Genomic DNA, 26,611 nt, shown 5'->3' with positions numbered 1-26,611 from the left:
AGGGTAACAGAAAGCACAATGTAATGGGTACAATACTGCAGCAACAAAAGGCAAAGTGAGCATGGTATAAATAGTGATGGGATAATGAGTAAAATACCTACAGGTGATGATAATCAGAACAGAAAGGACTATGGGAATAGAGTTCTTAGCATGTAACAGTGAAAGGGAAGAACACCAACAAGTGGCCAGTCCGGGACACAACAACCAGACACTGTGTCAAGCTGTTTATTAGTATTTAAAAGGCACATATTCTGCATATTCTATATCCTACCCAATGCCTAAACTTAGCAACTACCTTATTTACTATTAATACTAGGCAAATTAAGAGTTTGTTAATAGCGAGAATTGGACCTTAAAATAAAGTGTGACCATTTGTGTCTTTAAAATGTTGGTCAAGGTCACTAGCGGATCCTGCAGAATAATTAGACAATACATGGGTAATTAATGGTGCATTTTATGACCATGTTCACATTAAAACAGACAATCGATCACATGTTAGACACATTAATGTTGTGATTGGTAATTCATTAATTCTGTATCATTTTCATAGTTATTTAATAGTGAGTTTAAATTAATTTTTTCACATTCAGTAGTTATTAATGACCTAATAAGGAACTCTCAGACTTAAATTTGCTATAATTTAGTTAATCCTGTTTCCATATTAGTAAACAAAATTAGCTGAAGTGTTACTGTAGTACTACTCATTGGTCCTGCATCATTTCCTGCATAGATTACTAATAATGATTTACCTTTTTTTAAATCTAAATTAGCTTGCTAAAAAAGTAACTTACAATGTTCCAGAATGTTCAGTGTGTTCTTTAAAAAAAATACAAAAGCACTCCTGTAGAAATTACACAACATAATGCTAATGAGGCAGAAGGATGTGTGATACTGTCCTTAAAGACAGTGACTCCTTGATCTTTAATGCAAGTTCACAGCTTAGCACTATGATTAGAACAAAGGCTTGCTTTTGGCTGTGTGATTAATTAATGCTGTACTTATGTTAAGAAAGTCCTGAGGTCACATTCATTATACCTATATAAAACTGAAAGTTGTGATATGGGTCAGGCTCATTGTCTTCTGAGTTTAAACCCCAGATGAATACTTCAGTCCAAATTTAGTAACCTGTACAGAGAGCTGTATCCATGGAGATGGGCGGAGCAAAACTGAAAGATTTCAGACTGAAACAAAAGATAATAACTTTCCCAAACCAGTGCATTTTTATAGAGGAATGAATGGAGTTTGAGTGCCAAGTCTTATCATTGACCTTTTCTCAGGATGCATGCTCTCAAGATTGTATCTTTCTCATGAAAATGGTTCGGGCAGGCAGTTTAATTTCAGAAATGGAATTGCTTTGATATTGTTTTACTCTTCAGATTGGCTGTGTTGTTTTGAAGGGTTGTTTTTTCCCCAGTCAGCCATTTTTCATGGATACTATTTTTTGCCTGTCATATTCCATTTTGCTATCTCCGCGGCACCAGCTTAACTGTTTCTGACCTGCTTCCATTGAGGTCAAGTTTCTGACCTTTGGATAGACATTTTTTATTTTTTTCTTGTGACTCACTTTGAGGAAAAAAAGGAAAAAGTTTCACACCACACAGATTATTATTTGCTCTCTCGAGGGTTGATGCTCTGCCCGTATGTAATTCAGTAATGTCTGTTAGTGAGATAAAAAAGAAAGCAAGCTTTTAGTAGCCCAGATTTCCACTCATAATTCAGCCAACAATGTTCAAGGGCATCGGCCATGGTACTGTAACTAAAATGATTTCACAAAGCTTAAAGGTGAAGACAAAAACAGGTTTTATCTAAAAAGAAAAATGGTTTACTGTTTTCTTTAATCTCATGCTGGATGATTCTCATCCTTTTTTAGAGTAAATGAGGTGTACTGTAAAAACTGCATTTCATTCTGTTTATAGAATCCTAATCCACTAATATATATATATATATATATATATATATATATATATATATATATATATATATATACACACACATACAGCAGTATGCATGGATGCACACACATCAATGATTTCACAAGAACACCAATCATAGTTGTGCAAACAGAAATAGAGTTCAGAGTTAATCGGATGTATGAATTAAATTATATTTTAAGTTTAGTGAAGGAGGACAAGATCATCCGCTTAAATGCAGCTCATTTGGTTGTGTCACCAGGGGTGTCGCATGAATATATAACGGCAGAATCTCACAGAAGATTATGAGAGATTTATAAATTAATTTCCTCATATTTTTCCAAAAATTAATCATTATTCTCTATCAATTGACATTAGTTATCTGGGTGTTTGCAGTTTGAAATCCCCATTTGCTCAGAGTCTGAGCTTTACCCCATGAGGCTACTGCGTGAAATTGTCATAAGTGAAGTTTTGTTCAACAAGAACCCAAGAGGAATGTAAAGGCTCATATTAATTATTAAGACTGACAGTCTGTTGAGTAGTGAAGACTTTCACAATGTTTCCATGACAGACAGCAAAGCATTTATGGCCTCTGGTGATTAGTTTTTTTTTTTTCTTTTTTTCCCCCCACAACATCCCCAAGTAAAAAATTAAAATAAAAAATTATAATGAGTAAAATTATATTTGTATATTTACACACACACACACACACACACACATACTGTATACATATATATATATATATATATATATATATATATATATATATATATATATATATATATATATATATATATATAATACATTGATTTCATACTTAGTTAAAATATATTAACATATTTACTTACATATTGCTCGGGACTTACTGATATAAAAATTATAATTGAACATTTTTGGAGTACTTCTTGTGCACAATGCACATTTCTTAATATTAAGCCTAAATTGTGTTTAATTTCACTGTTGATGAGAATTGTATGATCTTTGATTAATATCTTTTTGAAGTGTACCTAAACAGTATTTGCAATAGTTTCACTTTTGTACAATTAAATATGCTTCATTATATCATTAGTTTCAATTAAGCAGATTTTAAACATATCAAAAGTTGCAGGGTATTTTTACTAAGCACATAAATATGTAAATCTATTTGTAGTATACTTGCATGAAATAAATGTATTTTAAAAAACATTTTTGCATTTTATATAACCATTAGATGCATATTATACACATTTTACACAATAAATAAATAAAGAGCATTTATTTAATTTAAATTTCAGAATTGTTAGCAAGCTGACTATCTAGAGAGCATGCTTAATGTTTATGTGGTAGCCAACGAATGGGATAGAACGAATGAGATTTTACTCAAAAATCTTTGGATATTGACTAAATATTTTCTATGTGTTCTGGCTTTAGTAAAATTAGGGGCAAGAATGAACCCCTATGACTCTTATTTCTCTTATTCGAGAGAAAAGCACTTGAAAGTGAACTATTAACTTTGAATTGTACTTTTAGTGCTCCACAACAGAAACAAAGTCATTGTTTGGATGAGGGTGGGGTAATGATCACAGAAATTCCTTATGATAATAAATACAGAATTTTCAAATTTGACAAACTTCTTTATTTTCTGTGTACTAATGTAGTCCACAGTGATCTAGATTGAATCCAGACCTTGGGCTACAGAATCTCTTTTAGCATTTTTTCTTAACAAGTGCTACAACACTGTTTTCATTCAAATTGAAAAGCATGCTAGAAAATGATAGTGGGGAATCTAAAAAGTAATAAATTATGATGTTTTTCCCAGGACTGAGAGGTAATATTGTGAGGTTCATGACTTATTGGCACAGTGTATTAAATCTGAATGATCTTTACAGAGCGACAGGTCCCATGTCCTATTTTTAGACATATGTCATGGAGAGAAAATGGCGAGAGAGAGAGAGATAAAGAAAGATTAAAAAAAGAGGAGCTATAAAACTGTAGTGTAAACAGACGGTGCTCAGATGAAAGTCTTGGGATGGGAGCAGAGATGTGAGAAGTGATTGAATGTCTTTGTGATCTCAGGTTTATGTGGCCATCCTGTGATGCTTTAATCTGGCTCTAATTTTGTGTAAAGTAAAACCCTCATTATACGAGTCAAAGCTGACAACTTGTTATAAAAATGGAAATGAAGACAAGCTTTTATTAAATTCCTCCTCTCGCCATACAAACCTATCTCACCACTGACTTCCATTAGATTACAACAGCTGATAATCTTGCTGTCTGGATTTCAGAATAGAGCCAGACATACATTTTAAAGTACTTTGATGGAATGACACAACACTGGAAACAATAAGCATCTCGTCCTCTAAAGTGCTCTGCAGGCAGCGTTTTGTGTGCTGTAATTAAACTGTGAAATTAAACAGTGATTGGTCCTTTCATATCTCACACACATTAAAGAAAAAGCAGGTCAGAGCAGTTAGCCTTCCGCTGAGTGCTACTCTTTCATTCCATTCTCATTTATTTGTTTGTGACCGCTACCTTGTTCACAGGATTGTTTTTCTTCTTCCCAAGAAGTTTCGCTTTGGAGATACAAGCCTTTGTTTTTATGGCCAATAGACGCATGAAAAAGAAAATCGTGTAGTTTTATGAAACGCACATCAAGGTTTGCTGTGACAATATGCTGATTAGCATTACCACAGCTATAACAGTCTTCCTTTTGTGGGGTTTGAAGAGATGAGATGATCATTTTCCAGTATGTTATAATACACAAATATAAGAAGATATGGAGATTTGGAGAAATTTAGCATTACCTAATTTGCTGAATGTGAATGGGTGCCATCAGAATGATAATCTAAACTATCTTTTAGACTAAGTGCATATGCTTGCAGCTAAATGTCTCTGTTCTATTAAAGAAACAAACTCATCCACTTCTTGGATGGCCTAAGGGTGAGTAAATGTTCAGCAAATTTTCATTTTGGGTGATTTATTCCTTTAATGGTTAGCAACGTACTGCGCAATCTTCATATCAACGCCGCTGATTCATTCCATCAACACATCTTTCCCTTTCATCCATATAATGTGTGGATATATCCATCTCATTTTAAGTTGTGCATGTGTTCGTAAAACAAACTGATTATTTCACAGTTAGCTATCACTGAATATTTATCAAATTGTTGTTACTGCATTTTAACTGCATTTTAACCTTGTTAGTGGCTCATTGATTGCATAGATCTCATCTAACCAGTTTCTGCCATGGCATACTAAATTAGCTTTCCCATTATACCAAAGTATTGGTTTTATTTTGAAGCATGTTCTTATAAATCTTGCATATTAGAAAAAAAAATAATAATAATAATAATGTTTACAAATCATGCCATATCCTTACATCCAGAAAATGCTACTGTTTCACATAAGTATAGGGAAGAGTAACACGACGCATATTTTCATTCTGCATCCAACATCTGCTTCCTCTAAGTAAATGCATTTTGTTTTTTTCATTAAGTGTCACTTTGAAAACATTGTGCATCACCTTCATTCTGGAGATTATTTGTGCCTACTGACATGAATCACTAAACCATATGGTAAGGTTTTTTTTTTTCAATTTTAATAATGATGCAAGTATTGAAATAAATAAATCAATAAAAAACAGAACAAAGAATATGAAATATATTCTGCTGATCTCATTAATATACCTAGATGTTTTTTTCTTGTTGTTGTTGTTTAAAAAATGTTTGCAAAGAACACTGCTAAATCAAACTTGAGTCTAACAGACACATAAAAAAGTTTAAAGTGGTCAGGTGTTTTTAAAATAATGACTGCTAAATTGCTTGATATGTTCATTTCTGTCATATATTTTTCATGAATACAACAAAATGATTAACTTTCACCATCTTGCATCTCTGAATGACTACTATTATGGTCCCACTTTATATTAGGTGGCCTTAACTACTATGTACTTACATAAAAAATAAGTACAATGTACTTATTGTGTTCATATTGTATTGTAAAACACTTTTGTTGCTATTGAGGTGGGATAGGGGTAAGGTTAGGGAGAGGGTTGGAGGTATGGGTAAGTTTAAGGGTGGGTTAAGGTGTAAAGTATGGGTCAACAGTGTAATTATAAATGTAATTACAGAAATTAAATACAGGTGTAATTACATGTCGTTTTTTTTTAAATTTAAGTACAATGTAAAAACATGTATGTACACAATAAGTACACTGTACTAAATTATTAATTAAAATGTAAGTACATAGTAGTTAAGGCCACTTAATATAAAGTGGCTCCAGTATTATTAAAGACAAACATTGTTTATGAAAATTAAATTAAAATTACTATAAATTCTAAAAACTTACTAGCATAAACTTTGTTAAATAACAACGGAGCATATTTGTTTCTCTAAAAATGTGCATACGTTATAGTATTTACATTTAAAAAGCTGCTCATATGTTCATATTGTACAAATCTACATAGATTTCTGTCCTTATGTATATATATATATATATATATATATATATATATATATATATATATATATATATATATATATATATATATATATATATATATATATATATATATAATTTACACATTCAGTCATTTACTGATCAAATTAATTGCACAAATCAAATAGTTAGCACATTTAAGTATTTTATTTTAATTGATTGAATGCGAATTTTTCAAACTTACAGTAGAAAACAAAATTAACACATCAGTTTGGTAAATGGCAAAGTGTTATCTTTGGCATTAATAAAAACAAATGTTATATTCAGCAAAGTTAATCATATTTAAATGTAATTTAAGCCATATGTTTAAATGTTATTTTTTGTCCATGATATTATGATTGAATCATGATACCTCTGCTGTAAAGAAAAAAAGTTTTCTGGACTTTCTCTTTTTGACACTAATTTAGAGAGCACTTTAAGGCAGCAAGGAAAAAGGCTAGAATTACTGCTAATTAAAGAATCACTGACTGTCTGGATTCCACTGTGAGATGTGTTTAATAGGATCTTTGCGTTTCCAAGTTTCCTAGACTCAGCAGATGTTACGTAATCCAAAAAAAGTGGGGCTCTTTTAGGGGAGTGTTTTAGTGCTGCAGAATCCCATTCAACTTTCCAACCTTTCAAGACGTAGGTATTTTGATATGTTTCTTTATTTTGACAATCCTAACAGCTTCTCAAAGTGTAGACCAGCCATAAAGTGAAGCTGGGTTGACACATTCATACCGCTTCCTCTTACTGCCTCATTATTGTTAGGCAGTCCATAAACAGTGTGTCTATCCGCTGCACCTTATTTTATTATTTGCCAGTCCCTCGGGTGCTTCTTAATGTGACAGTTATTGTTTGAGATGTTTCCCAACATTCCCTTGGTCTGGACAGGCGATCCGCTATGAATATCTCAGAGATGGCGAGGCACATCAAAATAGCACTTTTACGCTTTCAGTTTATTATTCGCCCTTCTAAATACATCATCTCTCAGATCCATCAATGCAAGATTCCCAGTAGAAAATCAACTTCTGATGGGAGTCTAGTTTTTAACAAGTATTATCTCAAGTATTAACCCTGAAGAGCGATTTAGGTCTCTGCAACGGGGGTCGTGTGTCTGTCTCACAGTATCTGTGCCGTGGTGGAGACCTGCCCATCTTCTGCTTGTTTGAAGCACCTTTCTGTTTAGGATGGCGTGGCAGCTCTGTGGAAGCAGTGGCCCCTGAACATCTCATGAAAATAAAGGTTGATTGGAGGGTGGATTTGTTGCAATACCAGAGAAGAACCATTTTTGGTTCCCTAGAGAACTTTTCAGTGAACAGATAAAGAAATATAAAGAACCTTTTTGTGCAATAGAAATGTTTCATGGGTGTTAAAGGTTCTTCATGGATCCATTAATTCCAATCAAGAGCTTTTATTTTTAAGAGTGTAAAAATAAAGGTTCCTTACTGGTGTCTGTGGTTCAATGAAGAATCTTAAACATTCATGGAACCCTTCAATTGCAATTGGTTCTTTATGGTGGGAAAGTTTCTTAAAATTATTGAAATATTCTAAAAATGGTTCTTTGAAGAACTGTTCCCCGAAACATTCTTTGGGAAAGCAAAAATGGTTTTACTATGGCATCATGAAAACATGTTTTTGGGAACATGTATGAAGAACCTTTTGTGGAGCTGAAATGTTAAATGTTCTTCATGGAACCCAATATGCTAAAGAACTTTTATTTTTAAGAATGTAATGTCCTCCATGGGTCTCGATCCATTAAGAGTCTGTTCTGTTTGTTCTCAGGCTCTCTTCTTTATTCATTTTATGTTCAAGGGATTCAATTTCATAGATGTTAATTTATTATATGTTGGATGTTTGTTTGATGTCCCGCGTGTAGCCAGGAACTCTTCACTTTAAGAGGAAAGATGAATCAGTGTATCAGACATGTTAAAAGCTCTACTGAGCTCTGAACTTTTAATGACTCTAGATGTAAAATACTGGTAAGAGTCATTACATTTCAGAAGTGTTTGAACCTTTGCCTTAAATTAGTTGAGAATTTGTCTCAACTAAGCCATGTCTCTGCTGGGGCTCGACATAACATTGCTCGAAGCTGGCAGCTATCAGGTCTCATTCGTTAAAACTAAAGACAGGTCCATCAGCGGAAAATGAAGGGCGGACTTAATTGAATTTGTTAGAGAAAATTAATGACAAATGAGAAATGAATCCCATCATTTCAAGTCCACATTTCATTTTTGTAGGTTGCCCTGACAAGCGACAAGTGCCATAGTTATGAGCTACAGTTTTTTGACAACTTATCCACCAAACGTGCTGCTGAGACACAGAAACGGCTTTCTGGCAGTGGTACAATACACGCAGAAGCAAATGACAGATCTCCATGATTTTCACACATTTGGGATATTTAGGGGCTTTTTGGTATATTTGTATCCACATCAGTTAAGGTCATACTTGCCTGGTATAAGCTTTCCCTATTGAAATGAAAGCAAATGAGCTCTTTGGTTCGTCGTGTTTGATATTTGTTTTGCAGCCTCTATTCTGTGTACATGAGAGATCAGATTGGGTTAGACATGGCCATGCACAGCTGATATAATGAGATCACGCACTACTGCTTCTGTCTATAGATGTTTATTTTTATGTATTTTTTTATGTGCTGTATTTTCAAATGAGATTCAGCTCAGTCAGTTGATTTGCATTAGATCATAAAGACACCACATGACAGTAAAAGATAGTTCAACCTGATAAAGATTGACTAAACTATAATTACATTTAATTACTATTAAAAATGTTTATGTTCTAGATACTGATGATATACCATGTCATGATTTATCTTTTCTCATCAGATATGATAGCAAACATACATTTCACAAAGGTAATGGAAAGTAGGCTGTGTTTGTGTCAGTAAGATTTGTGGGGGTAATTTTGAGGAATTATTATTTTTTCCATCAGTAATGTGTAACGCTAATGTGTTTTTATACAATGCCATATTCAAAACATGAGGTTAAGCTGAGTTAACATCTTTTTAGGCAATAAATTGAGTAAATGATAACTGGGGCTGTCAATCAATTCAAGATTGTATTCATATTAATGACATGATATGCTGAATAATCCATTGGAACTAATCACATTAATCAAAATTAGTTGAGAAAAGCTCCTAAATGAAGACAAAGCAAAGATAATACATTTCTGCGGCAGACAAACAAAGCATTAAATAGATAAAGAGTGACTTTAGAAGTCAATATAATGTTAGTTTTACGTATCATTGAACATAAACCTATCACTGTCCTACAGAGCACATAAATTCATTTGTAATCACATATTTTTATTTACAATATAATTACAAAACATGCATAAATTTGATTGACCTAATAATAACATACGAGTAACGCCGTATTTGTCACATGTACGGTAAGGTTAAAGACTGCGTATTTATTATTTGGTATCCAAGGTCTTTTTCTGCACTGAAATTGACTTGGTGCTATTGGTACTGAACTGTTATCGTTTGTAGCTTGTGTTGTGATTGGGTGCAAGTAGTTGCAATTTGCAAGTTGAGTCCATCAATTTAAAAAGGGACAATCATCAGCTGAGTGACTATCATTAGAAAACATTTAATTATCATTTAATTAACTGGTAACTGCATTATTTAAAAGAAGCATGGTTATAAAATATATACATGTTTTGATTGCTGTTGAATGGGGGGTGCCTCTACATTTGATCAAAATCATAACTATACATACAATTCACTGCAGTTTCTAGCTGAAATGTGGCAGTAAAACAATTAAGTGTCAGTAAGACTTATTTTTTTGTAGTTCCTTGTACAATATTTGGATATGTTTAAGCCTCAAAACACTTAGTTCATGATTAGATTGTTGAATAGATTTCAATATTTTTATCTTATAACCAGCACCATATGAATGTTTTTTTTGACACAGTAATGTTGCTTGGAAGCTCACCCGGTTCAGCACTTTGATTAATGATAAAGGAGTTCAGAAACAAAAAAAGCAAAAGACTGTTTTTTGTAAACAGTCATCTAGTAGTGGCAGTTCAATGTACAGACAAGTGTCTGTGTAAAAATTGGGACATGATTTATCTGCTGTTTTTCAGCTAAAACAGTGGATCGTGGACAAGGCAGATTAATAAAACTGTATGGAAGATTGAAACTAAAAGTTTTGAGAAAGCTCTTGTGTGCAGTATGTGCAGTTGATGAACGTCTGTGGATGATCTGAAAGTACCACACTCAAACACATACATGTGCTTCACTCTGTATATGTGGCACACACACTGACACAAACTTTATTGCTCTTTCTCTCACTAGGCTCAGATGAGAAAATCACGTAAGTGAAACATTCATCCTCCTGTTGTACCATGAACACGAAGGTGTAAGTTTTTCCAATCACACTGATGGGTAACAGTAAAGGTTGTTTCCAAATCATCTCTCCCACACCTGCTGCAAGCTGTCAGCATCACCAGAGCTCTCGTTAGCTGAGGCTCATCTCAGACACATTCACTGGAGATCCTGTGACTCAGAGGAACAGACCCGTATTACCTCTCAGTTCAGCTTCATTCCTCTCACCCTGGAAATATGATGGAGCGCACAAATTTAGACTGCTTTGAACATTTCTTCCACCTGCGCATTGTTATGTTCTACCACAGACTGTAAAAATTTGCAGTTATGTTATTACCTTAGGAAACTGTTTCTATCTGATCAAACCCTTAAAAATGTCTGTAACTGGTGAAACCTAATGCAGTCGGGTTGATCCAGTTATATTAAATATTGTTTTTGAGTTAACTTGTACCAGTTGATTGAAATATTACCAAATGATTCACTTTGTTGGTGTGTGACATCAAAGAACCGCAAGAGCTTTAGAGAGCAGATGACTCCTTTTCCTTTTGAATCGTTCTCGCGGTACTTTGATGTCATACACCGATCGGTCTGTGCAGCGCCACTTCAAAGCCAACGCGACTATGTCCAATGGTTCAGTGCCCCAAATGGTTCACCCAATTCGTTCAAAACGTGGATTAAGAAATGACATGCAGATGAACTGTTCTGATTTGTCTTTATATTTTTGTTGGCAAAATTGAGCAAAACAGACAACATTGTGTCTCAAATAACACAATATTAACTTCTTAATGAACTGTTGTATAAGATGAGTATCACATTTGAACTAGTGTGATATTGCACTTAGCCTACTGCTCGTGTGATATTTCGTAACTATGTGATGTAAATATGTGACACAATCTTAAACTGGCGTTTTGCCCCATATCCTGAATTTTAGGGACATTTTCTAGACTCCATCACTCAGTAAGTTGTTGACCTGCCTCATATTAGTCATCAATCGACTGTATGAAATGGCAAATGTTCCACATAGGTCTGGGGCGGGGCATGTGCGTTAAATGCCTTAATAATTTGAACGCGTTATTTTTCTCCTTAATTAATGAATCGAATTAACACGTAAAATTACCAGCCCTAATATATATATATATATATATATATATATATATATATATATATATATATATATACACACACACACACATTGAGGTTCATTTCAGCAATTGAATTGCTCCCTCAAATGCCATAACATCAGCCCCCACTGCACCAAAACCCCCACTCCACTGTGTAAGTTGTCACGCCTCCACCATCACCACCATAGTGAGGCTCATGAAACATTTAAAAGCTCACACATCCTCAAACACGACCCCAGTCTCAGCATGTATGCCAGTTACTGATTTCTCTCAGTCAGACATGAAGAACACTTCGGATGCAATTTCATAATTTACAAACAGTTGCACTCTCACACGATTAAATCCTCAGGTCTCTCCTTGGTTCCCATGATAACAAGCTAAAATGATGCTCATTTAACAGTTTTTGAGGTGCCTGTTTTGTGTGTATGATGTTGAGCTATACTGAGCAGAATAATTAGCATGCCTCCCTCCCAATCCTGAGCCTGCTAATCAAGTGGTAATGAAAGCAGTGTGTCATTCACACAGCGTGTTTGGATAGAAGACTCCACACATCGCAATGAATTCCAGCATCTACTTTAAATATCTATTTAAATAGGTTACTGATTAATTACAGCATGTGAGTTGCATTGCATGTGTAATTTAACTTTCTTAATACTGTAGCTGTCTGGTCTTCTGAAATATTACTTTAATTTAAAAGAACTGTTTTGCATCTTAGAATATTAAAAAAATCCAATTTATTTTTGTGATTCAAAGCTGAATTTTCAACATCTTTACCACAGTCTTCAGTGTGACATGATCTTTCGGAAATCATTCTTATATGCTGATTTGCTGCTCAATTATTACTATTTGTTATCAATTATTATGATGCTCAGTTATTATAAAATGGTTCTTATTATTATCGGTTGAAAATGGCTTTTGCATCCACATTTTAAACATTTTCAGGATTCTTTGATGAATAGAAAGCTCATAAGAAAAGCATCTATTGAAAGATTTTAAACATATGTACAGTCCCTTTTGATCAGTTTAATGTGTCCTTGCTGAATAAAAGTATTAATTTCCTACTTACCCAAAGTTTTAAATGGCAGTGGCAATGGTATTTGGTCTCCAACAAAATATTAAGCAGCAAATGCTGTTTTCAACACTGATAATAATAATAATAAGAGAAAAAATTATTGAGCAGCAAATCAGCATGCTTTAAAAATTTCTGATTGATCATGTGACACTGAAAACTGATGCTGGAAATTCAGCATTGCATCACAGGAATACATTTTATTTTAAAATATATTAAAACACAAATCAGTTATATTTATATATTGTATATTACAGTTGCATTTAATTTGCATCAACTACAGTAATTTTACAGGAAAAAAATTTCAAAAGCAATTAGCAGTAATAGCTGTGTAACATATTTTGAACTTATTCTCTATTCATTTCTTTATGCAGCAGTGCAGTTTGTGGCTTTAGAGGGTGAATTTTAATTTGTTATTTTGTTTATGGATTAATTTGTTGTTGATAATATTCTGTGGCCCTTGTATTTGGCGCCTGCCAGACCTGGGACAAGTGCTGCCTGATTATGGCGTGAGATAGATTGGCTCTCCTCATGAATGTTAGCGCTTGTTGACCTACCAGAAACAGACATAATTATCCACTGATGTGTGGGTGTGTATGCGGTGAGTGTTTAACTACACATGTGTCCAAGAATTTTAAATAAATTAGATATATTTTGCAACTTTGTCAATCTATAGACACACATTTACACATCAGTGATGCCTGTTTAGTGTACTGGCCTATTTAGTAACTGAAGTATTATTAGAGACAAAACGGTTCAAAATAAATTCCAAAAAGGTGTTTTTGCAGTGATGTGATAGAAGAGCAATCTTTCAGTGAACATTTCCTAAAATAACCATTTTGAAGAACATTTAAAATGTCTAAAGCACCTTTTTTGCATTTGAAAGGTTCCATGGATGTTCAAAGTTCTTCATAGAATCATTGATGGCAATAAAGAACCTTTATTGTTAAGAGTGTGTATAGCAGAAATTGGCCACTTGCATTATTAAACTGGAGAAAATGTAAACATCTAATATGGCCGCTTTAGTAAAGGAAGTCCCGCCTTCAAAATAAAAGAGCCAATGGTAAAGTTAGGCTAGAAGTTCTAAAAAACAATTAAAAAATTTTGCTGTTATGAAACTCATGCACAGCCATTGATCAAACTACTTATGAACATTAGCTAGACTAACCTGATTTTAATTATTTTTTTATTTTTTTAAGATTCATACGTATGCTCATCAGCATTATTTCATGGTAAGAATGAATTACATTTAATTAAAGAGTTCTTGTTTTAAACATAACTATACAGGTAAAACTTTATTCTTGAAATAAGAAAAAAATAAATACAAATAATGTGATATGTCTTGAAAAATGTTAAATATTGCACCAAGAGATCTCATTCTCTTTCAGAAAATCCCTTGACCCTTGGACATTCACAGCGAGCAACAAACGCAGCTGGACGCACGTCAGTCACATGGGCTTTTTAATAGACTCCCTCCGTGAAAGCTCTCAGTGAGGTGAAAGGTCAGCGAGCCGTGTTTCTGATGGAGATGTCTGATGTGGCTGCTTTTGTGTTGAAGCAGCACATCCCACATACAGACATCCATTGATTTTGAACAGCTCTTGTAGCAATTTTTCCCAGAACAATCCCAGCATGTGCCACGGTAACACTCATGCGAGCAGCAGGAGACCAGCGGCTTCCTCAGAAACGTCAAAACCGAGCCATTCGGGTAATAAATACCTTCGGAAACAAGGCCCTTTGTTTGTTATTTCTGTCTGTGTCAGTCAGGTGAACCCCGCAAGGTTGCGGTCATGTGATGAAGACATCAAAAAGGAAGCTAGTTACTCATCTGTAGTATCTAAGTGTGCTCTCTGCACATAAATAAATCAAGAGTGAGCCTCCCACCATCCCTTCCTTCCCAGAATGCAGCTTCCATGCTTGTAAAATTACATGAGGGAGATCCATTTTTTTTTACATGATTAACCATGTTCTATTTTTGCAATCAAAACTGTACATTGCGAAGCCCCAAAAGGGACGTGGTGATGGCAAAAAAAAATGAGGTGAGAGGAAAAATTACATTACATCTCATAGAAGTGTTGCGTTCTCCCGAGAAAATACACGTTTTACAAGTGAATGCAAATTTTCCTTAGGGCACGCAAACATTTTACATGTGATTTTTTTATTTGATTTGATTAAACTTCAACTAACTATAAGTAATTTAGAAACTACATGTCACCTAATTCTTATTAATTTGCAATTACTCTCAGAGTGGGCTGTTAGGGTTTAGGGTTACGGGTTAGGGTTAGGGTTAGGGTTGGGTTTAGTCAAAAAGTTGATATATACTTGCCCCCCACCCATGAAAATATCCAGGTAAAAAATATATATATATTTCAGATTCATACTTTTCAAGGGCCCTCTCTTCCTCTGGGGCCCTGGTAATGAGTACTGATTTTACCCCCAGTCCGACCCTGGGAGCTAAACTATAAAGGACACTGGCCCTCTAGAGTTTGGAGCTGTAAGGTCAAATTATTTTTATGTACTTTATTTTCATTTTATTTAGTTAATAATGCTGCTTTTGCTGACATTATGTCTGTGGTCCAAAATGACTGATGCCTTGGCACAGTGCACATACACACGCAAAGTTCGGGATATGACACATGCGCGCAGCAAGGCTAGAAGGATACATTTGGCTCTACTGGGCATGCGCACATAAATAAAGCGAAATTTTTGTCCTAGTGCTTGCATAGACTACTCGGCGCTGTAGGAAACAATCAACTACTCCAGCATGCATTAACCATAATGCATACAAAGTGTTTGCAAGTACGACGTGAATTTTAGAATTAAAATATTGCGTGGAGCTGTTACTATGACCTTATCTATGTTGCATGTAAAAATAAAATATGTAATGTAATAATTAGGGTTGTGCCTGAAGCCGTATACCTTATTTCGGAATGGCAAGGATAATGGCTTAAAAAACGAATAACGGACAAGGAATAACTTGGCTGAAGCTGACACTGTCTGGTGTTTGCTAGATAACAGGTGAGCCAGGGGATCAGCACCAGAAGTGAATGAATGTAAACTTTATGAGTGAAAAGAGCGCAAATCAAACACCGCATTGTTGTCGCCTCTCTGTGCATCTCTCAGAAATCAGAGCGTTGCAAGAGTAATTTAAAATTCATAATAGACGTTATAGTATTTTTATATATTTAAAGGCAATGATTTTAAGCTTAGGCTATAGCCTAAGCGATATGATTCGAATGAATGGAATAAGCACAACGCGCTCACCAATCAAACAGCAGCGTTGCGCGTCTCAGTCTCTCAAAAACCAAACCAGTTCTCTCTCAAGAGTAGGCTAATAATCAGCTTAGATACGGATACATTGTCTACTTGTCCTACATGTTTGAATCTTTACCTTTTGCTGGTTTGCGCGGCACACACACATCTGTTTAGTGAAGTTCATTAACATTAAGACTCGCTTAAAGTGTTCTGCGTAATGTAAATGTGCGCATTGAATGGATTTGGTCGTTCAAATGATCACTAAACGTTTGTCATGACATCTCTCTGCTTGCATGATAAATATTATTTTAGAAATTAATAATTATTTTAGTTTAACACGACATACTTGTTCATAACGGTCTTATCAAGTAACTGTAAAAATGTTGTATCCGAATGCAGATAGGAAAAATGTTGTGATTGTTACACATAGAAATACTGACTGTTAGGTCTACATGAAATTTTAAATATGTAATGTCATAATTATAAAGTTTTTAAAATTTACATATGTAATTGTTGCATAAGGCTATACATTAATAAGCGTTTATTGATAAAAAAAAAAACTATTTAATGTGTTTTCATTTACAATAGCATGAACCACGAGTAGTCGAGTAACTCAAGCATTTTTTATTAAAAAAATCGACTAGTAGAAATCAGTAGTCTTGCAACCCCTATACTGTACAACAATAATTAGTATTTCATTATTGTAAAGGGTACGTTTAAAGCTATCTAGGTGTAGACGTAAATAAAACACAATCTAACAGGTAGAAATTAAATTAGAAACATCTAAACTTTTCAGGTCGCAGTAAGTGCACCGCTGGTCATGCACATCCTTTCCCGGAACAATAATGAAAGCTAAGATGGAGAAACAGATGATCATAGCTGTACAAGGATAGCCATTTTTTTAATTAATCTATTAGTAGAGCTACTACAAGGGATGTTTAGTGCTGGAAATCCATTTATTCTTTGCTGAAACTTGCTGAAACTGCGTCATCATGAAGAGCGGGTCATGGTTGCCCAGCAACAGCAGACGCCACTGGAGCGCGAGCGCATTCCACAGAGTCATTTGGAAATAAGAAGAGCGGCACGCCTAGCATTTTCCACACGTTTTCATTCGCTACATCATGCAAATGTGGTTTTGTTTTGAAGGAGAATTTTTATTTTGTTTTTTTTGCTGGACTCGGTCGAGACCAAATAGAAGACTTGGCAAGTCCAATGGCCAAGTCCGAGAGCAAATGCAACGAGTCCGAGACAAGTCCGAGATGACAGAAAAATGTCTCGAGTCCGGACTCGAGTCCAAGACCCGACTCGAGTACTACAGCCCTACAATCTACTAATACTTTAATGACTGCTAGTTGACATTTAGTTACAAAGTTATTTACTGTCAAAGTGGACTATCAAAATAAAGTGTTATTTTTTATGTAAAATATATTTCATATTATATTTAATATAAAATATAGTTTTTGCAAGAATATAAATGTTTTCAAACATAAAAGTTAGTGCTTTGGTGAGGGAACACAGTGTCTCAGGGGAACACAAATGCTGTGTGATGCAACACAATAGTTTTGTTTAAAAAAGTTAATGTTTTGCAAAAGAACGCAAATGTTTTTGAGAGAACACAAATTTTCTTGTGGGAACGCAATACTTTGCCGCCTGAACGTGAAAGCGTCAAAATACTTTTTTTCTATGACAATGTCTCTTAAGGGGCTCCGTAGCATAAACTTGGACGCTGAAGCAAGAAATGCAAATGAAACATGGCAGCAGAGGAAAGGTGAGGAAATCCACACAGAATGAAGCGTATTTGCATTTTGGAAGCTTTTTTTGTTGTTGTTCTGGTTAAAGAGATAATTCACCCAAAAATAAAAATCCTGCCATCATTTATTCACCTTCATATCAGTTCAGACCAGTATGAATGTCTTTCTTCTGTGGAACACAAAAGAAAACATTTTGAAGAACTGCTCTTGTTCATTGTGTAATTGCATGGGAATTGCACAATGTGTTCCGCAGAAGAAAGAAAGTCGAACAGGTTTGGAACGACATGAGGGTGATTAAATGATGACAGAAATTTCATTTATGGCTGAACCATTTAACATCTAGCAAAGAGAGGCATGGTTTTCTATGGAGGGACTTGAATGGGACTTCAGCACTTGTTCGTAATCCACAATGACCGACTCTTATCACACACTGGCAAGGTCAAGAGGTCCAGTGAGGAGGAGAATCCGTCAGGGCAATTAGACTCAGCTACCTTGTCATGGGAGATGGGTGAGGAGGAGAAGTCCGAGGAGACAGATGCTTTTTACCACCCACTCTTTCTTTCTCGCTCCCTCTCCATCTTAAAAGAATATGAGGCAAAATATTGTTTTGCAATGAAAAACTGCTATTTTAAATGTACAAAACACTACTGCCAAGATGCAAAGCAATTCATTAAAAATTTTAATGGTGCAGTTTGTTACATAATAATGGCTTGTTGGTCTAGAGGTTCTTTATGTAACAGTACTTCCCTTAATTTAGCATAATATTAAAAAACGTCCTTATTACATAAATAATACACTTTAAAAGAATACACTTAAGTGTGAACTGAACTTTGCAGGCACTGTATTTAAATAATAAAATCTATTATAGTTTAAATTTATATTCAGTGCAATTAGTTGCACTTAAGAGTGTCTTTTGACTTAAGACTTTTAATAATTAAAAAAAATGCCCTGGAGCCGTGTGGAGCAGTTTTGTGATTAATGGATACTGTTTATTTTGGATTCAGAAACACGGGCAACATTCACTGCATTTAAACTGATTGGAACAGACGGGAAAATGTTGAATAAAACTCAGAATGTGTTCATCTGAAAGAGGAATGTTAATCTTTGGCTAATTTTCATTTTTGGGTGTACTATCCCTTTAAGTTGCCTTTTAGTTCAGAAGACTATTAATATATTTTTCAAGTACAGTTTAAAAAAAAAAAAGATTTGAAGTGCACATTTAATAATAGTTAAATGCTTCTTTTCCGCAGGGGTTTAAGATCAGAATAGTAGGTCCCTTTCTGGTGTTCTCTTGTATTCAGTCAAATTGTCATGACAACAAAGCTGCAACCTGCATATACTTTACTTAGATAAAGATTGTTGCCAATTTGTATTATGCTTTCTCTTATGGGTTTACTTTCAAAATAGTGTGTATTTTAATGCATTTTAATAGTCTGGTTCGGTATACTTTTGTTGTAATAGTCTCACTGTAACTGTTAAAATCTGAGGGACAAGACAAGATTATTTTCAGTGATGATCATCATTATGCCACAAGCGCTGTGGCAACATTCCTTTAACTACTGTACTTGAACTGTGTTGACTGGCAGGAGAAATTAGAGTGGCACACTAGCTCCTTCCTGTGGGCAGCGGGAGCTGTGCATCCGAGTCTCTCACCCCAGGCTTGATCTGGCACACCTTTAAAGCTGACAAAGGAGCAATCGATCAGCCATATTATGAGAAGAAGCATAAATCATTAATAGGACTTTTTGAAGAAAATGTCACAATTTCAGTGAATCTCCAACTGCAGATGGGCTCAGTCACTGATTTTTGAATACTGGGACGAAGCACAAAAAAAGTGTATGTACAGTATAAATACATTATTTTCGAATTTCAGAAGTATAATTCATCTATACATGGTTCCATAATTTTTTGTTCCATTTTCTCACAATACGTGTTACCCATATCCCTCAGTATCAACACAAAAACAGTAATGTCAAAAACTGTATTCAAACCTAACATTCCTTTTTTTTTTTTTTTTACACATGCAGGTAATGCAGGATCAATGCTTCCCTGGTGTCTGTACATATTATAATTAATATATATCTAATTGTATTTTAATTATATTGATATAATTACAGTTTGTGTGAAAGAGTTGAAATAACATGGCTGACAATGGATAATATCAGCATAAAAATAAAATAAAATAAAATAAAATAGGCAGCGACTGTGTGATCTTGTGAACTCATACCAATGGAAATACAAAAGAGGACCTTCAGAATGAAGACTGATTTTGATATTGCTTATTTTTATCGAGTGATTTTATAAGATTTTACTTTTGTAAATGTTGACAATATGTGTGTGTCTGTGTGTGTGTCATAATTAATATATGTCAATTTTTATACTATAAAGGGAAAAATGAATAAAACTGTTCTTTCTAGTAATTCAGCTCTACTTAACACAGTTGACCATATGTAAATCCACAGAAAATGTGTATAAAAACTAAAAGATAGTTATCATAGACAACATGGCTTGACAGCTAACTCAAAACTCAAAAAAAGGAAAGAAAGAAAAATGTTCTGCTCATGAAAGCTTGCCAGTTCTGTAGGTTTTTGTGTGCAGAAGTAACGTGTATTAATTTACTTGGCATTTAAAGAGCCCTTCTGTTGGTATAAATATATTTCTTCTTTAATTACTGGTTGTTTTTGACACATCACATAATTAAAAAACAATATAAATATCCTGGTATACTGAGTGTTTATCATGGGTTATAAAAGCCCCGGCGCCAGAGGCCTGGACATCCCTGTGCCCCCAAACCCCCCCACTTCAGACCGAGGGGACAGTCGGACTTGAGTTTAGCATGTATTATAGTCTTACTCATACAACTGCCTGCTTTTGAATCTGCTTGATTTTTGATGGAAAAGCTGCTCACAACCTCTGATTTCTTCGTAATAAAAGCATAACGAAAAAGATTTGGCAAACAATCCAGTGTGTCTTCTTTGGAAAGCGTCAAATAATTTTACAATGCATTTTTGCAGAGGTGAGGAATGTAGCCAATCACAGACATGTTTGTTGACTTCTAAAACGCAACGGCCAATCAGAGGTGTTTAGGTTGGAATCCACTCAATCACTGCTCCAGTCACCGTTTTTTCTCCAATGCCAGGTCCTATCATACTCGTAACTTTTTACTAACAAAGACATTTAAAAGTTCCATCATGTAGTCATGTTCATTGTATTTTTATTTATTTATTTTTGAACTTTGTTAGATCGTGATGGATGAGTGACAGTTTTTAATAAATTTAAAGTGAGCAGTCTTTGCATGTTGTATAGCCTACGTTTTATTCAGAATTTAGAAGCAGCCACATATGACACAGAGAAAGCCAACTACTACACTATATAGACAAAGATAATAATTTCAGAAACATGTGATTCTGCAACCGATCTGGTCCAAACATAGGATTTAGGTAAGGAAATGGTTTGTATTGGCTGCAATGCCAAATCATGTTCACCTGCTTACTTTTATGTTTAATTTAACAGTGTTTTTGTGAACATATATATACTTTATTAACAAGTAATTGTAACACTTTACAATAAGGTTTGATTATTTAATGTTAGTTAATGTAATAAAGTCAGTTATTATTGTCAAGTGCTACCTAAGGAATGTATTTCAAGCATTCACTTGAAAAATATTAACAGCAACTAAATCACTTTTTTTCCCTTTTTTTTTTTTTTTTTAGTGTGGAGTACTAAACTATGATCTCCGTTTTCAATTACTCACTGTATACCCACTTAGCAAAGACATCTTCATTATAAAGCACTGGTTATAATGGCTCATTATGCAGAGAAGTGGAGCTCTGCAGTCCAAAAAACAAATTAGAAGGGCTTTTGCCATTGTTAGATCTGCGAGTGTCGACAGAAGTCGTGCTAAGTGGAGGGCTGATCTTGGCACACACTCCCTGGCATTGGCACAAGGATCCAGCTGCAATGGCTCTCTCCGGTTCATCAGTGCAGCCCACTTCCCAAGTTGCCTTTTTTGGCCTTCTTCTCTCAGGCAAGCAAATCCAATTTCCACAATGTTATGAACATTTTACGCACAAGTAGATTGAGGATACTAGGGGAGAATGGGAATGCCAAAATCCTGGAAATTAGGCAAGTTGGCACAGTGTGCCGCACTAGCTTTTGACGTCCCGGTTCAGCAACCTTGAACCAGTTTGTTAGCATCCCAAATGAACAGTGACAGGGCAAAGATATGAATTGCATAAATAAATGAATGAGTAAACAAACCAGAGTGAAGGCCGAAGCAGGTCTCGTGGCAATCCAGGGGCTTGAGCTCCATGGTTAATGATCAGCAAATAGCTGGGCACACAGATAAAATTCACTTGGACGTGAAAACAGCGAGTGTCAGCCACATGGATAACTCAAAAGCAAATTTGAAACCGTCTGCCTGACTTTTACCTCACAAATCCCTATCTCTAGAAACACTTGTTTCGCTCCCAGCGCTTAATGTACTTGAATTCCTTTGAATCCTTTTCCATTTTTCAGTGAGATATTTTGTTTAAAACATTCAACATCATATTTAAGTACTGGTTTAATTTAATTTTGTGATGTGATGTCTTAAAACCAAACAATAATTGATGTAGAAATGTATTAATATCAACAGAAGGGCACTTTTAAATACCAAGTAAATTAATACACATTATCTCAGGGCACAAAAGCCTGCAGAATTGGCAAGAATTCACCAGCAGCAAACACTGGCACAAATTAGTGTTTTTTATTTTATTTTATTTTTTCTCGAGTTAACTGCGAATGTGTTGCTCTACTGAGTTAGTCTCATCACATAGACTTTTATGCTGGCGCTGGTTAATTGGCTCAGAAAACTATTTATGCCTTTCACGCCCCACATTACCATCTGTCTCTTCACAGAATATTCTGAATCTTTCATTTGAATGTGGATGAAATAGGCCATAATGTGACAACTCTGGAAGAAAATTAGGAGCGACAAAAGCTTTCGCTTTTTGACTCTTTATTTTCTAGTTAAACACATTGTCATAACCGCAGATAAATTGCAGATTTTCTTTGTTAGTCTGAAGGGTGAATGTAACGATAAAATCTCCATACTCATCGGGAAGAAGGAGGCGGGAACCGGCGCACAATCAAAATCATTTTAATAATTGAAAAATAAACACAAACTAGCGCACCAGCCCCTCACGGCCGACTGGTGCGCATAAATAAAAAGCAAACATAAAATAATGTCCCAGGCCTGGTCCTCTCTCGTCCTTCACGGGTGTCGCTCCAGTTTTATATCCTTCCATCTCCTACGTGGGACTCGAGACAGGTGGTGGGGCGCAGGTGCAGCTCATCTCCAATCACTACACCTGGCCTCACTCCTCGTGCCCACGTCTCTCGGCCCCGCCCCACTCGTCACATACCCCCATCGCCCCTCGCAGGCCGGGGGGTACCCTCGAGACTGCGCTCTACTCCCCCCCCCCCTTCCCTCCGGGGGGGGCCGCTCACGGGGACCTGCGGGAACCTGGGGGTAGGACAGACGAGGCGAGAGAAAAGGAGATGGAAGGAGGAGCGACAGGGACGAGAGAGGGGAGAGAGGAAAAAAAAAAAAATCCGGTTCCCAGACGCACTGCTGCTCGGCCCTCCACCAGCTGGGTGATCTCCTCCGCGGTGCCTGGCGGTGGCACTGGACGGCCCTCGGCGGACGGCACGACACTCCTCCGCCGCCCGGTGGACGGCGACGGCTCCTCCGGTTTTGGGCAGCCGGCAGGAGTCCCCCGTTCCCTGCCCCTCCGGATTCCGTCACGGAGGCAGCAGGCTCCGGCCCCCTGGCGAACGGCGCCGACTCCTCCGCTCCCTCACGGACGGCAGCCGCCCCTCCATATCGTGGGCGGCCGTCAGCGAGCTCGCCCGTCCCCGGCAACTCGCTCCAGCCCACCGCCTCGAGCGTCCTTGGCGGCACACTTCCTCGCCTGCTCGAGGGCACCGCGGATTCACCACAGTGGCGAGGGATCTTCAGCAGCGCGTCCCTCCTTCTCCCGGGTTTCGGCACCACTGTAACGATAAAATCTCCATACTCATCGGGAAGAAGGAGGCGGGAACCGGCGCACAATCAAAATCATTTTAATAATTGAAAAATAAACACAAACTAGCGCACCAGCCCCTCACGGCCGACTGGTGCGCATAAATAAAAAGCAAACATAAAATAATGTCCCAGGCCTGGTCCTCTCTCGTCCTTCACGGGTGTCGCTCCAGTTTTATATCCTTCCATCTCCTACGTGGGACTCGAGACAGGTGGTGGGGCGCAGGTGCAGCTCATCTCCAATCACTACACCTGGCCTCACTCCTCGTGCCCACGTCTCTCGGCCCCGCCCCACTCGTCACAGTGAAATAAATTCACAACATGGTCCCGCCACTGCAACCTAGGCACGTGATTTGGCTCTTTAAAATGCCGACAGCAACCATACGGTTCGTCTGGATATGTGCCCAGTCAAAATGCTCTTCTACTTCATTTGATGAATAACTTTCGCAGTGATCAATACAGAATGTAGACAAGCTTCATCCCTTTTAATAGCACGGCATTAATTACGGCAAGCAAATACTGCTAGGTGCTTTTTATTTTTTTTCCACATCTGTGGTTCCATGAAGAACATCCATGGAATCTTTCCACTGCTCAAAAGTTTCTTTATACTGGAACAGGTTCTGTAAATGTTCTGTGCACCAAGAAAACAATGGTTCTTTTAAAGTCGTCTATGGCATTGCTGCGAAAACCCATTTGGAGACTTTATTTTAAATCATAATTTACATAAAATGAAGGTGAGTGTGCACTACAAATAACACTACACTACAGTAAATTAAAACACAGTGCAGTGCTATTTCGGCAAATTTAGCAAGTTTTTGTAACACGTTTTTGTCACTAGACAATCACAAATCAACAGATTTGATACAGCATGCACTGTAGCTGCGTACTACATATTAAATAACTGGCTTGATTTGTGGAGCATTTCGCTTTCATTAAGGACAGAAAAGCTGCTCACTTCCAATTAGAACAATGTCTGAGTTGAGTTCAACAGTAAAGACTTACATCATTAAGCCTGAGAAGTCTACAGGGTGGTCTGGAAATAAGTTTGTTCCATATGTGATCTTTTCAATGTGCTTTTAAAGACGATCACGTTCTTTCTTTGGTATTTGCTGCTTGTTAAAATGGAGGGGACACTGGGTTAGTCGAGGCCTTGTTCCACCACAGTGATTTCTTGGCACCCATAATTTTCCATTGGCAGAATAATTCCTTGTGGATCTTGTGCCCTTTTGCATGCTTGAACACTGGCTGGGCCGATAGAGAGCCTAGTGAACCATAAATACCAGCACCATCCCTAGAGCAGAATGACTGGCAAAGTGTCAGAGAGAAACAAACTTTTGTTTTTTTCGCTTTTCTTTTTTTCTCAGAGAGGACAGTGTTCATAAATCAATGGACGCTGACGCTGTTAATCTTCTCCACTTTGTCACATGCTAAGATCAATGTTTCGTTTTCCAGGTGAAGGAAAGTAATGAATCATTCCTTTCAGAAAGCTCTGAGGCACTGCCTTTTCTCTCGGGATACAAGGACCGCACTACATTGCTCATTCGTTTCCTGATTTAAAATAAAACTTGTGAAATTTAATTACTGGCTCACATAGACAGGTTTACTGAGCCTGGTTTTAACACCCTGTGAAATGACTTAAAGGGATAGATCAACCAATATTTATTTAACAGCACAATCTCAGGGCTATTTGTAACCATTTTTTTAAAGTTTTGGTGAAATTATGGCTAATTTGTATCTCATGCATAAGGTGTTTTTGTTTGTTTTTTACAATATTCTTACACCACAGTAACGGTTATGTTTAGGAATGGAACTTAATGCTTACTTTTTTGGTAACACTTCAGTTTAGGGACAAGTTTTCACTATTTATGAGTTGCTTCTTAGCATTACAATTTACTGTTTATTAATACTTATAAAGCACAGATTAATGCTTTGTTCTGCATGGCCATAACTTAGATCTTAATACTTCCCCACTAACATCTATTTTACTAACTAGTAATAATCAGCAAACTAAGAGTTTATTGAAGCAAACATTGCAGTTTATAGTTGATAGTGAGAACTGGTCCCAAAACTAAATTTTATAAAAAAAAATATTGTGGTACACAATTTTTTTATACTTTCATCTTATTACTTGCAATTACAGTTAATAGTGAACACATTTAAAGTAAAAATTACAATAATAATAAAATGGCAAAAAGCACCGTAAACGTGTTCAATATGACTAAAGAAAGGACATTTTTATTACTGGAAATTATTATGGATGCTCCTCAGCAAATATGAGTCATAGTATTTTTCATCTGTTTTTCTGATGATAAAGACTGTACATTTTAAATGTGTATATCTTCTAAAAGTAAATGTTGTCATTTAAAATCAAATTAGCAAATAGACAGTCTCAAATCCACATAAACACGAACTAAAAGCTACAAAGGAAACAATTTTGTGTTCATGGTTGTTAGTGGACTTATTATATTTTAAAAGTATACTGTGCTGCCTGCAGAGACTATGATTACATTCAGTGGATTACTAAACATTTTAATTGGGAATATTTTGGTGTGACCAGCTAGGGAGATATTCATTAAAAATTAAAAATAAAAATCTGCAAAATAAATAAATAAATATTATTTTAATAATTTTCATAACAGTTACC

This window comes from Carassius auratus, chromosome 18, assembly GCF_003368295.1.
Source record: "Carassius auratus strain Wakin chromosome 18, ASM336829v1, whole genome shotgun sequence".
Classification (NCBI taxonomy): domain Eukaryota; kingdom Metazoa; phylum Chordata; class Actinopteri; order Cypriniformes; family Cyprinidae; genus Carassius; species Carassius auratus.
The sequence above is the reverse complement of the archived record's forward strand: the minus strand, read 5'-3'. Positions refer to the sequence as shown.